This window comes from Limulus polyphemus, unplaced genomic scaffold (genome assembly GCF_000517525.1).
Source record: "Limulus polyphemus unplaced genomic scaffold, Limulus_polyphemus-2.1.2 Scaffold646, whole genome shotgun sequence".
Taxonomy (NCBI): domain Eukaryota; kingdom Metazoa; phylum Arthropoda; class Merostomata; order Xiphosura; family Limulidae; genus Limulus; species Limulus polyphemus.
Genome location: NW_013666256.1, coordinates 305,166 through 318,386, shown reverse-complemented (window position 1 = coordinate 318,386; position 13,221 = coordinate 305,166). Strand labels below are relative to the sequence as shown.

The window sequence follows — 13,221 nt, the reverse complement described above, 5'->3', positions numbered from 1 at the left end:
TCAAAAAAGATAATTCTTGCCCATAATGAGATAAGCCCGTGAGTCTTGTATGCATACAATTCTTTCAGTATGTTATAAATATAAGATTCTCGAGTGTAAGAATCAACAATATATATTTGTACGTAAACGCTAGTGTTAGCGTCAGTATTGTTACGTAAGCTAAAATTTCTAGAAACTCTCCACACGCCTTTAAATATAACCAACGCTACCCGCCAGAAAAAGAGTATCTATTATTGGTTTGCTATAATTGGTGTGCTATAAACTTCAGAAGTTATAACTGTGATTGTTAACCGGGACACTTCAGATAATTCTGGCCCATAATAAGATAAGCCTGCGAGTCTTGTATTCACACAATTCTTTCAGTGTGTTATAATGCTGTGCAAACTGTGTATGAGACCAAAGTCTGACGGAAGCGATTTCCATGCAGTGTTTAGATTCACACATTTTCGTTTTATATTAGGAGTAAATTTTATTACAGTTGGTTTAAGGACAAACCTTAGATACAGAAGAAGGGATTTATCATATCCAAACACCACATATCTCACTCTCCCATAGTATATATTTCATATTTACAAAATATAACAATATTTCTAGAATTCTAATATGTAACATGGTAAGCATGATTGAGACATTGGGCTAAATCAACCGTAGGTGTTACTTTTTGTAGCATAATTCAGTCAAGGAGCTGTTTATTATTTTATACGTTGGTTATATTGTGTCATCCTGTATATGAAGAACGTATGCCTTTGTATTCTTTTGATTCCATTTTAGTCATATATATATATAGAGAGAGAGAATGTGGATTGTAAAAGCAGATTTATCAGTTTCAGTCAGATTTGATTTTGCCAGTGAAGAAACCAAGATGTGTATGAAGTTTTGTCCAATGCTGTTGTTTGTATAACATAGCCTCCTGATCGTGTGCGTTAATCCTATCAATATCACCAAATAGTCTTTAATCATTTATAAATAATAGTTTATTTTATTTCATTAAATGCAGTTTCTTTAGATGATTTTCTTATTAGAAATAGCTTATTCGTTTATTTTGACTTTATCAACCTTTCAATATCATAATCCTGCCACCTTTAACCTTATGTTGTTTTCTCCTTTCATTAGGCTCGTAACACAGCATTCATTTTCACTCTGTCTCTTGTATCTTTTATTTCACATGTAACATTTCACACTTCATTTGTCCATCCAAATACTACAGAGAGTTCAGTAGGTTCTATTAAAATGACTTTGGAGCCTTATCATGTTTTACAGTCCATGTCGTCATATTCAGACGTACTCTATCTGATGGTTGTGTATCTCGACAATAGCCATGTAGCGTATTCTACATTGCAAAGGGTTCCGTCGTAAAGTTGTCATGCCCAAAGTACTCCTCCTTGCAGACCTTCTATAATATACATAGCAAACAGTGTGTTAATATTCTACTCGTTTCTTTGATATCATTAAAAGATGAAGACGTGCTGTGTGTATGGCACACGTGAGATATTGTAGAACTTCACGCTCACCTTTTGTAGTTACAATAACACACATCTGAGTTATTCCTGATCTCTTAACTGTATTAGAACTCCATAAGCAACTTATTCAGTTACAATAATATACATCTGAGTTATTCTTGATCTCTTAACTGTATTAAAACTCCATAAGCAACGAATTTAGTTACAATAACACACACTTGAATTATTTCTTATCTATTAACTATATTAGAACTCCATAAGCAACGTATTTAGTTACAATAACACACATCTGAGTTATTCCTGATCTCTTAAGTGTATTAGAACTCCATAAGCAACGTATTTAGTTAAATAACACACACACTTGAATTATTACTTATCTATTAACTGTATTGGAACTCCATAAGCAACTTATGTAGTTACAATATCACACACCTGAGCTATACCTAGTCTCTAAACTGTAGTAGAACTCCATAAGCAACCTATGTAGTTATAATATTATACACACATGAGCTAACTGGAAGCGCTAGCTAACGTTAATACAATAAAATTCGCTAGAGTGTTAGTACAAGTGAACGAACATAAAATATATACGAATATTATTTTTTTACACCCCATTAGTGTGTGTGTTGATTGTATCGAGTGAAAACACTGGAATATTTAAAAATAGTTTGTAACATAGGCGCTTAACACATGGGGCGGAAGGGGCAGATTCAGATTGACTTAGCTTTTTTGCCCCCCTCCTTCCCCCAGTTTCCATGTTAAGAAATCTTGGCAAACAATGGAAAACTGTTTCTTTAATTCTTCAGTTTCATCTCAAAACTTTTATTGCTCATATTAGTAGCGTCTAGAAAAAGCTTTAGTTCACATATGTAAATATTGAACAAAAAAAACTAGAATATTTTTAAACGTATAAGGTAAAAATATAATAAACGCTTATAAAAATCTATCATTAAATCCATTCTCAACAGTTGTTACACGCGAGTAGTGAATTTTAGCGTTTGCGTATGAATTTTCAAACTGTTAGGTTCCAGTTTCTAATTAAAACATACTTCACTCGTAATGTTTTTTATTTGAGCTTAATGAACAGGTAATATTTTAAAAGAAAGACATATATTTCAACATTGGCTAAAATAAACTCTCATTTGAACAAAATTGATTATTAGTAGAACATGTTATTAAAGAAAGAAGAGTTTGATAACACTCTGAAGCAAAACTAATTATCATAATTAGTTTTCTTTTCTAATATACGTATCTCTCTCTCTCCCTCTAGGTACCATGTTCACTTAGGGCGTTGGTGAGCATGATCTTCCACTAATTCCTGTCTCCCGTTGCCTTCATCATTTCTATATTGTTAATCCCTTGGTAATTGTTGATAGCAGCATCTGTCTTTATCTTCATTTACTTTTCTTTCCTGGTATTTTTCCTGTCATACTGATGTTTTTAATATCTCCTTTTTTCGTGTATATATATATTTATATTCTTAAGTAAAAAAAATAATTAAGTATAGTAACCATCAAGAAGAATGTAGCAGCTGTAAGAAAATGTATTATGAATTATCTATTCTCTATATATTTATATTTTACCAAAAGGCTGGGCCCTTACTTTACAGAAAAGGAAATATGATCATAGTGAAAGGATGATTTCATCAACAGTCTACGTACTAATTACGCAAACGGATCAGCTTCACCCAACAACCCCTATATGTCAGTGTGGCCCACTCTCGATGTCTTGTACAAAACTCTGAAATGGCACGTGGTATGTGACGAGAAAAAGCGGATCGTGTGCAAAGGCCTAGAAAATATGATATTTCAAGTTTACTTCTTCCAGTTCCAGTATTTGTAGAGTCACTTAGTGTTAGAGGTTCCTGTCTGTCACTTTCAGAATCTATTTTGCTTCTCATTATCCTTCAGGTAAGAGCACGACAGATATGTCACCTGTATCTGGATAATAATATGTTAAATCTAAGTAACTTTATTAGAATATTTAGCCTTTGATATTGCCGACATAACGTAGTGTTTCTTCTAATTTTAGTACAATAATGCTTATTGACACAATGACAGCATCACAAGACTACCCAGTTTTCTCGCGATTCCGCTGAAGGAAACTAAAAATAAGTTCTTAAAGTTAATCGTTTCTCTTAAATTATTTCGAAACAACATTTAGGTTTTTGAAAATGATAATTTAAGAATTGAACGTGCCTGTTGTTTGAATACAGTACACACTCTTTGTATTAAAGCTAGTTAAACACTAAACCCCCTTAAAAACGTGTTGTGTCTCCAGTTCCCATGGTGCTTGATGGTAAGCCCGCAGCTGTGTAAAAGTTTGGAAATACATCGTGAACAGTTTCTTCGTTAGATCACGTATTAGTTTTCTGTTTTTTTTTGTTTTGTGTGTGTGTGTGTGTGTGTGTGTGTGTATATATGGAGATATTGGGTATCGCTGATACTTATTGACTTCCAAAGTATAACTTCTTTACAACCTTTTAAATGTGATAAATGTACATTACTACGGAATTCTATTAAATAAAACCGACATGTAGCATTAAATTCGAAACCAATCCAATCTTCTAGCAACCACTTAAGACTTGTTAATACATCGAACTCACCCGGAAGCAGACGCTGCCTAGAGCATTATTAGATAGGTATGACGTGGTGTTTAGGACATTCGATTCACAATCTGTGGGTCGCTGGTTCGAATGCTGTTACTAAAAATGCTTGCCTAGAGCATTATTAGATAGGTATGACGTGGTGTTTAGGACATTCGATTCACAATCTGTGGGTCGCTGGTTCGAATGCTGTTACTAAAAATGCTTGCCTGGAGCATTATTAGCTTGGTATGACGTGGTGTTTAGGACATTTGATTCACAATCTGTGGGTCGCTGGTTCGAATGCTGTTACTAAAAATGCTTGCCCTTTTAGACGTGGAGGAGTGATAACGTGATGGTAAATCCCACTATTCGTTGGTAAAAGAGTAGCCCAAGAATTGGCGAGGGGAGATGTTGACTAGCTGCCTTTCATCTAGTGATTCTAGTCTGTCTTTCAAATTTAGGGCCGGCTAGCGCAGATAGCCCTCGAGTAAGCAGTGCGTCAAATTCTACAAACAAACAATAGTATTATTAATTTATTATCTAGTAATAACGATTAGTGACAATATGGTACTCTTAATCTTGTATGCAATTAACTATGTGACGTTTATAGTGTAAAGGTTTCTTTTTCTACCACAAGTGTATTAGGGGGGGGGAGAAAATAATCTGAAACTTTAATTATGAATTTTTGAAAAGAATGATTCATAAAAAACTTTTATTACGAAACCAAAAAAAAAAAAAACTTTAACTGACAGTCCGGTGAATCTTTTTGTAATTTTATCTGTTAAATAACACTCGGAGTTGATAATATAATTAAAAAATATACCCAAGAACTTGGTCCACCGAATGCCTGTATATGAAACGTACATGACCTCGTGGATTTCGTACTTTATCTTTGTAAGTATATCGTACAGGTCTTTCGCCAGTCATCTTTAGAATTAGCTTTCGTATTGAATTGCTTGAGCGAAATTTTATTGTTTTCGCAATTTAAACATCAGTGTGATGTTTATATCATTGATAATACTCGAAGCAAGCGCAGGACAAACCACGTTAGTAAAAAAAGTATACAAAAGCTTAATATTTTTGATTGCCGATAATCAAGTAAAACTATTTAAAAATAAAAACGAATTTTATGAAACTGTTTTGCCAGGGTCACCTAACATTAGCAGCTTGCAAACCTAGCGAAACCTAGGTAAATCTATTGAAATTTGGTGTTTTGAATAAGTTATTAAATAATTACCTCTTTAACCATAAATTAGAAAGAAAAGTAACATTTTTACCTGTAAATTAATTAGTACAAAGCTCTTCGTCCGTGATTAGTTTCGTACATATGTATGATTAGAGTAGCATTCTTGTATACTGATTTCTACTTCGTTGTATAACTCTGATGGCAAGTAAACAGTATATAAAAGGACGTTATGGTTTAAGACTTAAAATGGTCGAATGTTCAGCCTAAACATTCCGAAATTCTGTCCATTATTTTAAGGCCATTTATGTAAATAGAAAATTGGGTAGGAACGTAGTTTGTGGGCAAAAGGCGATCCTCAGAATAGGTAGCATTAAATAACGGCACTCTGCTGTGGGGTTCAAAGGCTCTCCAAAGGTTGTCTATACAAAAAAAACTAGGATGTTTCCGCTAGATGGAATGACCTTCCAGATACCCCCCCCCCAAACATGTATAGATAGAAAGGGGGGACTTCATCTATAAAGTTTGGTCTGCTAGCTCCACAAATGCTTCACAAATGTGAAGCTCGTGGACAAAATAATTTTGCAGTTACCAACGGTCACATGACAGAGGACAGCTTATCTAGGGCCCCAAGTTCCCACCCAGGATGAGGATTGCGAATGACGTAAAATGGCGTCTTTAGCTGCATTGTAATTTTCCAAATTGCTGCTTAGGATTGATATCACTTAAACCAGTTTATTTCTTAGTGGAATATTTTGACCTCGTACACTTGAAGATGCATAAACCAGCCCCCTCATTTTTTTTCTAGTGAAATTTATTATGACCACTTTTGTTATCGTTTTGATTTTCTGTAATCGACAAACACTTGTACCTTTGGTTTTTATTCTTGGTTATGTCAAAACTACTAGAAATTAAAGGTAAGCATTTTGTAGTGACGTCACTTGAATTGTTAAATTTAATTAACTGTAGATATTTTAAGTCAATATAATAATACTTCCTCTAGTACAAATAAGGAAATTATCAGTAAAAGTTGCAATAGGAAGTTTGGAGTGTAAAAAAGAAAACAAAAAAAACGGTTCTTTACGTTTCGTTTTTATACATGAGGTTAGCTTTGTTTAATCTCTCATAAAGCTACTCGAAGGTTATCTTCACTAGTCGTCCCTAACTTTTTATTTCAACTTTAAGTGATAAACTATAGGGGGAAAGCAGCTAGGCAACACCACTCTACTAACTCGTGGGTTCATTTAATCGAATAGTGGGATTTTACCGTTCACTCTTATAACGCACCCAGAGTCCAAAAGTGTGAAACGTTGTTTTATAGATAGGTGTATGGGGATCGATTGATCATGAGGACTGCATCACTTTACGGAATTTCTTGTTCCTACGACATCGAGGTAATTCTTATACACCCTACTGCTATGAACTCTTTTTGCCATCTAGAAACTGTAGTTGAAAAGATCTTAAAACCAAAATAAAGTAAGCATATAAAAGGAATAAACTTTTGTTTTGAGTGGCAAACAAGCAGTTCTAGGTGATTAGGTTGGACTATATAACTTCACCACAAGTGTTACGCGGTGCAATCTGAAAACAAGTTACAATAGCTGAGAACGGGTGGACCGATGCATTTTTCAAGGTGTGTACTATTGGGAAACTAGCTCGAAAAAGTGGGAGGAATAAAACTAAATGAAAAAAAATTTCATGAAAAGGTTAAGAAACGACATGTTACAGAAATGGACATGCAGGCATCTTGTCTGTTATTTTTAAATACACAAATTTTTTTTCTTCCTTTCAAAGAATAAGTCAAGGCAGAGAACCCCATAAAGAACGCCCGTAAGGTAAACAAGATTAATGACTAAACAATATGTAATTGGTAATATCAATCGTCATTTTAGTCAAATAATATGTTGGGGAACAACTTAGCTCCGTTAAATAAAAACCAACAACAAAATTCATTTGCACCGTGATCCACGTAAAGCTGAAAACGAGAAGATAGAGCAACATACCAGAACAATAAAAGCAGCATTGTTGATTTACCAGAAACGATGTTCGTTTAACGTGACGAATTATTACTATAAATTATCAAAATACATAAACGTTGGTGCGTTTACCACAAAATGTCTACTATGTTTTTAAAGTCTCGTAGTTGAAGTTTTTATTTCCCATAAAATTATAGCCGAAAACGAGCGATACGTATGTGAGTACGGTAGATAACGATAAATTATTCGCGTGCAAGTTTTAAAAATTAGTAAGCTAATGCACCGAATTCATGTTTAGTCGGTGTGATTTTAAGCATGGTAAATTAAGCGGTATTATCTTTACCCAAAGAAATTTAAATATGGTAATCTAGCAGGTGGTTTCCTGTTTTTAGTTCATATTATTTAAACGTGTAAGCTAAATAAGCGGTAGTAATTTTTAACATCAATATTACTTAACCGTTTTAATCTAATGGGCGGTATTTCGGATTAATCGGTCTGGCTTAATCTTGAGTATGGTTTGAGTAGCTTTATGTTGGTGCTCGCATTATTTAAGTATTTTTTTTCTTCTATTTTTGTTTATACAAAAATTAACACAGTTTTGAATTCTGAAACCTATTGAATTATATTTTGTTCTTTTGGTGACTTTAGGGCTTACAACACTGACATTCGGAGCTCGATCGCTACGCGGGCACAGTGCCAGTAGTCCACTATTCCGGTTTTGTGCTTAAAGAGAAGCAACTGATTTAGATATATATTTTTTTTAATTTCTCATATTTCTTTATGTAAATTCGATCTCAGAATTGCAAGATATAAAAGTTGCTTACACTTTTTTGCTGGCGTTTTAAGTCGTTAATAATATTGCTTAAAATATAGAATTAGATACGAACTTTACGTTAACATACTTTTTTCTTTTATTTGTAAACTTTCAACTCTCACGAAGCCATCATCAGACAAAAATGTACTGAGCGATACAAATTCGGTTATCTGTGGAACACTGGTTTAAAAAACAACCACAAAAACTTAGTTGTGTCGGGTGTTTCATGTTATAAAATTTTCTACTTCCTAAAAATGTTTGGTTTGGTTTGTTTTGAATTTCGCGTAAACTACACGAGGGCTATCTGCGCTAGCCGTCCCTAATTTAGCAGTGTAAAACTAGAGGGAAGGGTCATCACCACCCACCGCCAACTCTTGGGCTACTCTTTTACCAACGAATAGTGAGATTGACCGTCACATTACAACGCCCCCACGGCTGAAAGGGCGAGCATGTTTGGTGTGATGGAGATTCGAACCCACGGGTTGCGAGTCGAACGCTCTAACCATCTGGCCATGCCGGGCTCCTAAAAATGTGCTGATCAGGGTTATATCAACTGCCTTTTATGTTAATCATTTTAAGTAGATAATTATCTATGACAGTAGGAAGTCAAATTATATAGAACGTTTCTTAGTGTTAATAAACAGTTTATCGGACTTTTTTCTAAAACAATACTGACTTGTCAGCCGTTTTTCTTATCACATCGTGAAATCTTTAGTGTGTAACAAAACTAAAATATTGCTCTCCAACTTTGGTGTAGTGGACTAGATATATTTAAAGTCGCATGCTGACGGGCCACACCTTCTGAAACATGGTTTATAGGAAAGCATAGAAATAACAAATCGCTTAGCTTTGTAATATTTTATTAACAACTACAAATGAATAGCATTAATCAGTTTAGTAGTTTTTAGGTGGGTAACTTAACGAGAACACTGAGGATGGAGTTACTGTAATACTATTTCTCCAACGTCCACATCCACATTTATTGTAAAATACCAAGTATGTGCTCCAGTGCACTGTCTCGAATGCTGTTCCTATACTTCGATTTAATATATTTTATCGGAAAATGCTTTCTCGCATATGTGCTGCCAAACATTAACGCCATTTTAAGTACAAAATCTCTGATTCGGTTACTTATCTTTGAGAAGGAGTTTAAAAAATGACACTCCTGACTGATCTTGAGGCAAGGAATTCATCCGCTTCTACATTGCACAATTCCATTTGATATTTTGCACATGCACTAACAATGTCGGTGTTGAGTGGATTGTTGAACAACCTGAAACTTGACTTCATTTCATCGAATAGTTGACATCTTATGTTAGTTTCCAATAAAACTTTCCAGCTTAGGCATAAATTCACTGAAATCTACAATTTCATCATTCTTTCATCTCGCAAAAAAAGTTGTTATAAAAACTCTGTGTCGGATCATTTTTCTCCAGATCGAAAGATGTGATTGTAAAGCTGGTTCATTTTGGTCCTTTTTGTGTTCAAGGTACTTAAATAATGTTTGTCCATCAAGAACACGCGTGAACTTAAAGTGATATCAGTAAGACTTGTTCTCAAAATGGAGCTGCATTTTCGGAGTTTCAGATGAAAACAGGTTAATCTCCTTTCTGAAGCTTAAAAAGTTGACCAAATATATTTCCACAATTAACCACGAACGAACATTTTGTGTGTTAAGTAAATAACCATAAGCATTTGTCAAAACCATATATTCATTTATTGAGTTTTTTAGTTCGTAATAAATGTCCTCTCTTCTTGTAGTTCAATGTAATGTTGCTACATATCACGGCTCTTCTCAAAAATGGAAACTTCTAAGTGTTCGAATGAAAAATAAGCACCTCACTAGTACCAATGCAACAGAAAAGTTGGAACTTTTTATTTATTTATTTACTGTATTTTGCAGCTTTACACTAACTTGTTGGTCCATCACAGAAATACGAGCAACAGTTTGTAACTGTTTCGAAAATGTTTTGAGTAATATTTTCATTACTGAAAGTTCGAGCCATCTTTGTTTCATTAATTGTCTATCACGAAATATTTTTTCTGGAGCAAATAGGAACGATACAGTCACTGCTGCAGTTTGACTAGTAACTGTCTTAAATAAGATTTTCTGCTCGTTCAATATTCCTCTCAAGTTGGCCCGCCATGACCAGTGGTTAGGGCGCTCGACTCGCAACCTGAGGGTTGTGGTTTCCAATCCCCGTACCCCAAAGTATACTCGCTCTTTCAGCCGTGGGGACGTTATATGTGACAGTCAATCCCACTATTCAATGGTAAGGGTAGCCCAAGAGCTGGCGGTGGGAGGTGATGACTAGCTGCCTTCCCTCTAGTTTTGCACTGCTAAATTAGGGACTGCTAGCACAGATAGCCCTCGTGTAGCCTTTGCTCGAAATTCAAACCAAACCAAGCCTCTCAAGTCCTTCACCACTGCAGTTTTAACTTTACTGTATACTTTTGTTCATGGAAAGAAACGTAACGCTTCTTTATATTTGTTTGTATACAACCACCGTCTATAAACGTATTAAGTACTGTGATTTAATTTTATCATTTTATGTTCAGCAAAATTTGGTTTCCCAACGTTCTTGAAACTTGCTATTTTTGTTGTCTGTTTTTTAGGCGCGCTGATTTTGCAACTATGTATTTAATAATTCAAAGATACAGCTACTTTCAATCATACTGAACACAACAAATAACGGGTAACGGTAAACTAACTTTGAAGGAGTGGCAGGAATCATTACATTAGCAATGTCACGTAGGCCTAATATAGTGAGAACTGCTCGAAATGACATTTTAAGCATCTTTTTACTATTAAAATGTTATTCTCGTAATAATAATAATAATAATAATAATATATTTTTACAAATGGAATTACATGTACTCTTGTGTTTTACTATAATACATTTTACAATGGGGAGGGGGCATTGAACAAAAACAACGCTCGTCGGTAGTTGTAGAACAAGACATTTCTCAAGTGGTGGGCCGCATCCAGTCCGCGAATTTTTTTATTTTTTTTTTTTCAAATAAATTGTACGGTTTAGTGGGTTGTGATTAAATGTCAAGAGTGTTACGTCTATTTTTTAACACCACATTCCTTATTCAGTTCCTTAAATTTTAAAGAGTTGTATATAACAGTATTTCAACAATACTATGTCCGCCAAATCCATTGCTTACGATGCGTTTTGCCAAATACAGAGCTCATCAAACTGACTGGGATACAACCAACACAGTGAGGTCGGAATAGTTTAGTGGGAACTTTCGTAAACCAATAGTGGTTTGTGTTTTATAAACAAGAACGATTTTCACAAAAACTAAGCCCCCCTTCCCCATTCGTGTCAACGGCAATCTTACGAACTTGCAACGTTTAAATCCAGGGTTCGATTCCCCGTGGTGGACGGAGCGCACAGTCTAGTGTAGTTTTGCGCAAATACAAACAAATATAATTAAAATTTGTGTTACTATACGCAAGTATAATTAATTATAATCATGCTTCGTCAGCTTAGAAAAGGCGTTCATACCCTAACAATTATGTAGAAGTTATATTTTGTATGAACGTAATTTCAGGTTAAACTAAGGAAGGACTCAACGGCGTATGAAGTTCCTACTGACATCGTGAAATGGCCAGTTATTTCTAGTTAATTAGTTTTTGTTTTTAAGTAGAACAAACTTCCACGGGTAGTTAACCACTGGAACTAGCAATGATTTGTTGTTAATGGTCTAACAGTTCACTTGAGTTGCACAACTTTGGTTCTTTTTTATTCCCCCCCCCCAACACTAATAGGCGTACCTTTTTAAAATATCAGCCCACGTTTAATGTTAAATATTCGAGTGTGCCAGGCTCTTCTTCAAGTTGCCCGTGGTCTTGGCACGTTCCTGACTCACTGTCATGCTAATTTTAGAGAAACATTTTCGCTAATTCCTTTTTTGGCGCGGCACGTCTCAAGACAGCTGTTAAGAAGAAAAACTGAAATGGAACGAATATTTTTAGAATGTATATATAGTTTACTGTTGTTTTTCAACAATTACAAATAGTAGATCCTGCGGCATGTACGACTTTCCCCTTGAAACGAGAACCTAATATAATATTTCTTTAATCGCTAATGAACGGAAAATTACATTTCGACCGTATCTTCGAATTAATAGCCATGCAACGTTTCTTCTCTTCTCTTAGGTCATCCTCAGTCAGAAAACCAAAAGGACATAATAGAAAATGCAAGATCAAAATAATGTTTTTGCTACACACGATTAGAACAAAGTTAACGAACAATACTATTCAATATCATTGATTATCTAGAAACGGTATCAAATGGAGGAGAGAAATTAAAAGTGAAGTATTTTAATTCAAGTAAACATACATTCTGTTTATAAAGTTGTTAATTGTAAGATCCTTACTTAAAAAAAATTAAGTGTGACAGAAGACTTGTGTTTAAAACGGGGAATATTTGCTTTATGGATACTCTTTAACAGTTCATGGTCGAAATTATCGTTACAAAAAATGGTGAATTGTGAGTTAGTTATTAGATGTAGAGTTTCGTGTCTGTGATTTCGGATCGCTGGATTGGTGTTATCTGGCGTAAGTGATATTCCGATGTGCTGATGAATGTGAACAGAAAATTTAGTTTTTTCCAATAAACACGCGTGTGGCGACTGCAAGTCCTCCAAAACAAGGTGTGTTTGAATCTAAAGTACAGTTTGAAAATGATGTTAAAGTTTGGCTTACGAGTAGAACTTTTCCTTTTAAAGACTAAGCTGGTTAGGAAGTGTGGTACTTTGATATCCTAGGTAGGGGATGGTTAATGACACTGTGCAGTCATTAACAAAAAAAAAAAAAAAGTTTGTTTGTGGTTGTATGGAAACATCTTGACATTATATTGACTGTGGCTGTCACGTGAATTGCCGATTTGTATATTCAGAATCTCTAATACAACTTACTCAACCCTCTGTATTGGGCCAACAATATCAAATAGTCTTCGTATTTAAAATATGAACCGTATTTTTCGGAATATAAGACGCACCCTTAATTTGAAGACAAAATTTTTGGGGGGAAAAAGCTACAGTCGCATTTGAAAGATTTTTATTGAACAAAAATTCAACTTGATACTTTAACATCAAAATAAAAAAATACCGTAAATCAAAAAATTTTTACTGTTATTTAGTTAGGTTCAAAACCTACAAAATATTCATTGCTTTCACTGTAATTTATT

General features: G+C 34.5%; 1 protein-coding gene across 1 annotated transcript in view; it reads left to right on the top strand.

Annotated features, from left to right (window-relative positions):
- Window positions 1–3,235: 3,235 nt before the first annotated feature.
- LOC106459672 (muscle LIM protein 1-like) overlaps window positions 3,236–13,221 on the top strand; it is a 15,193-nt gene continuing 5,207 nt past the window's right edge. Inside the window, exon 1 of the mRNA XM_013919312.1 lies at window positions 3,236–3,370. The gene's annotated coding sequence lies outside the window, so the exon portion shown is untranslated. The remainder of the gene's footprint in view (window positions 3,371–13,221) is intronic.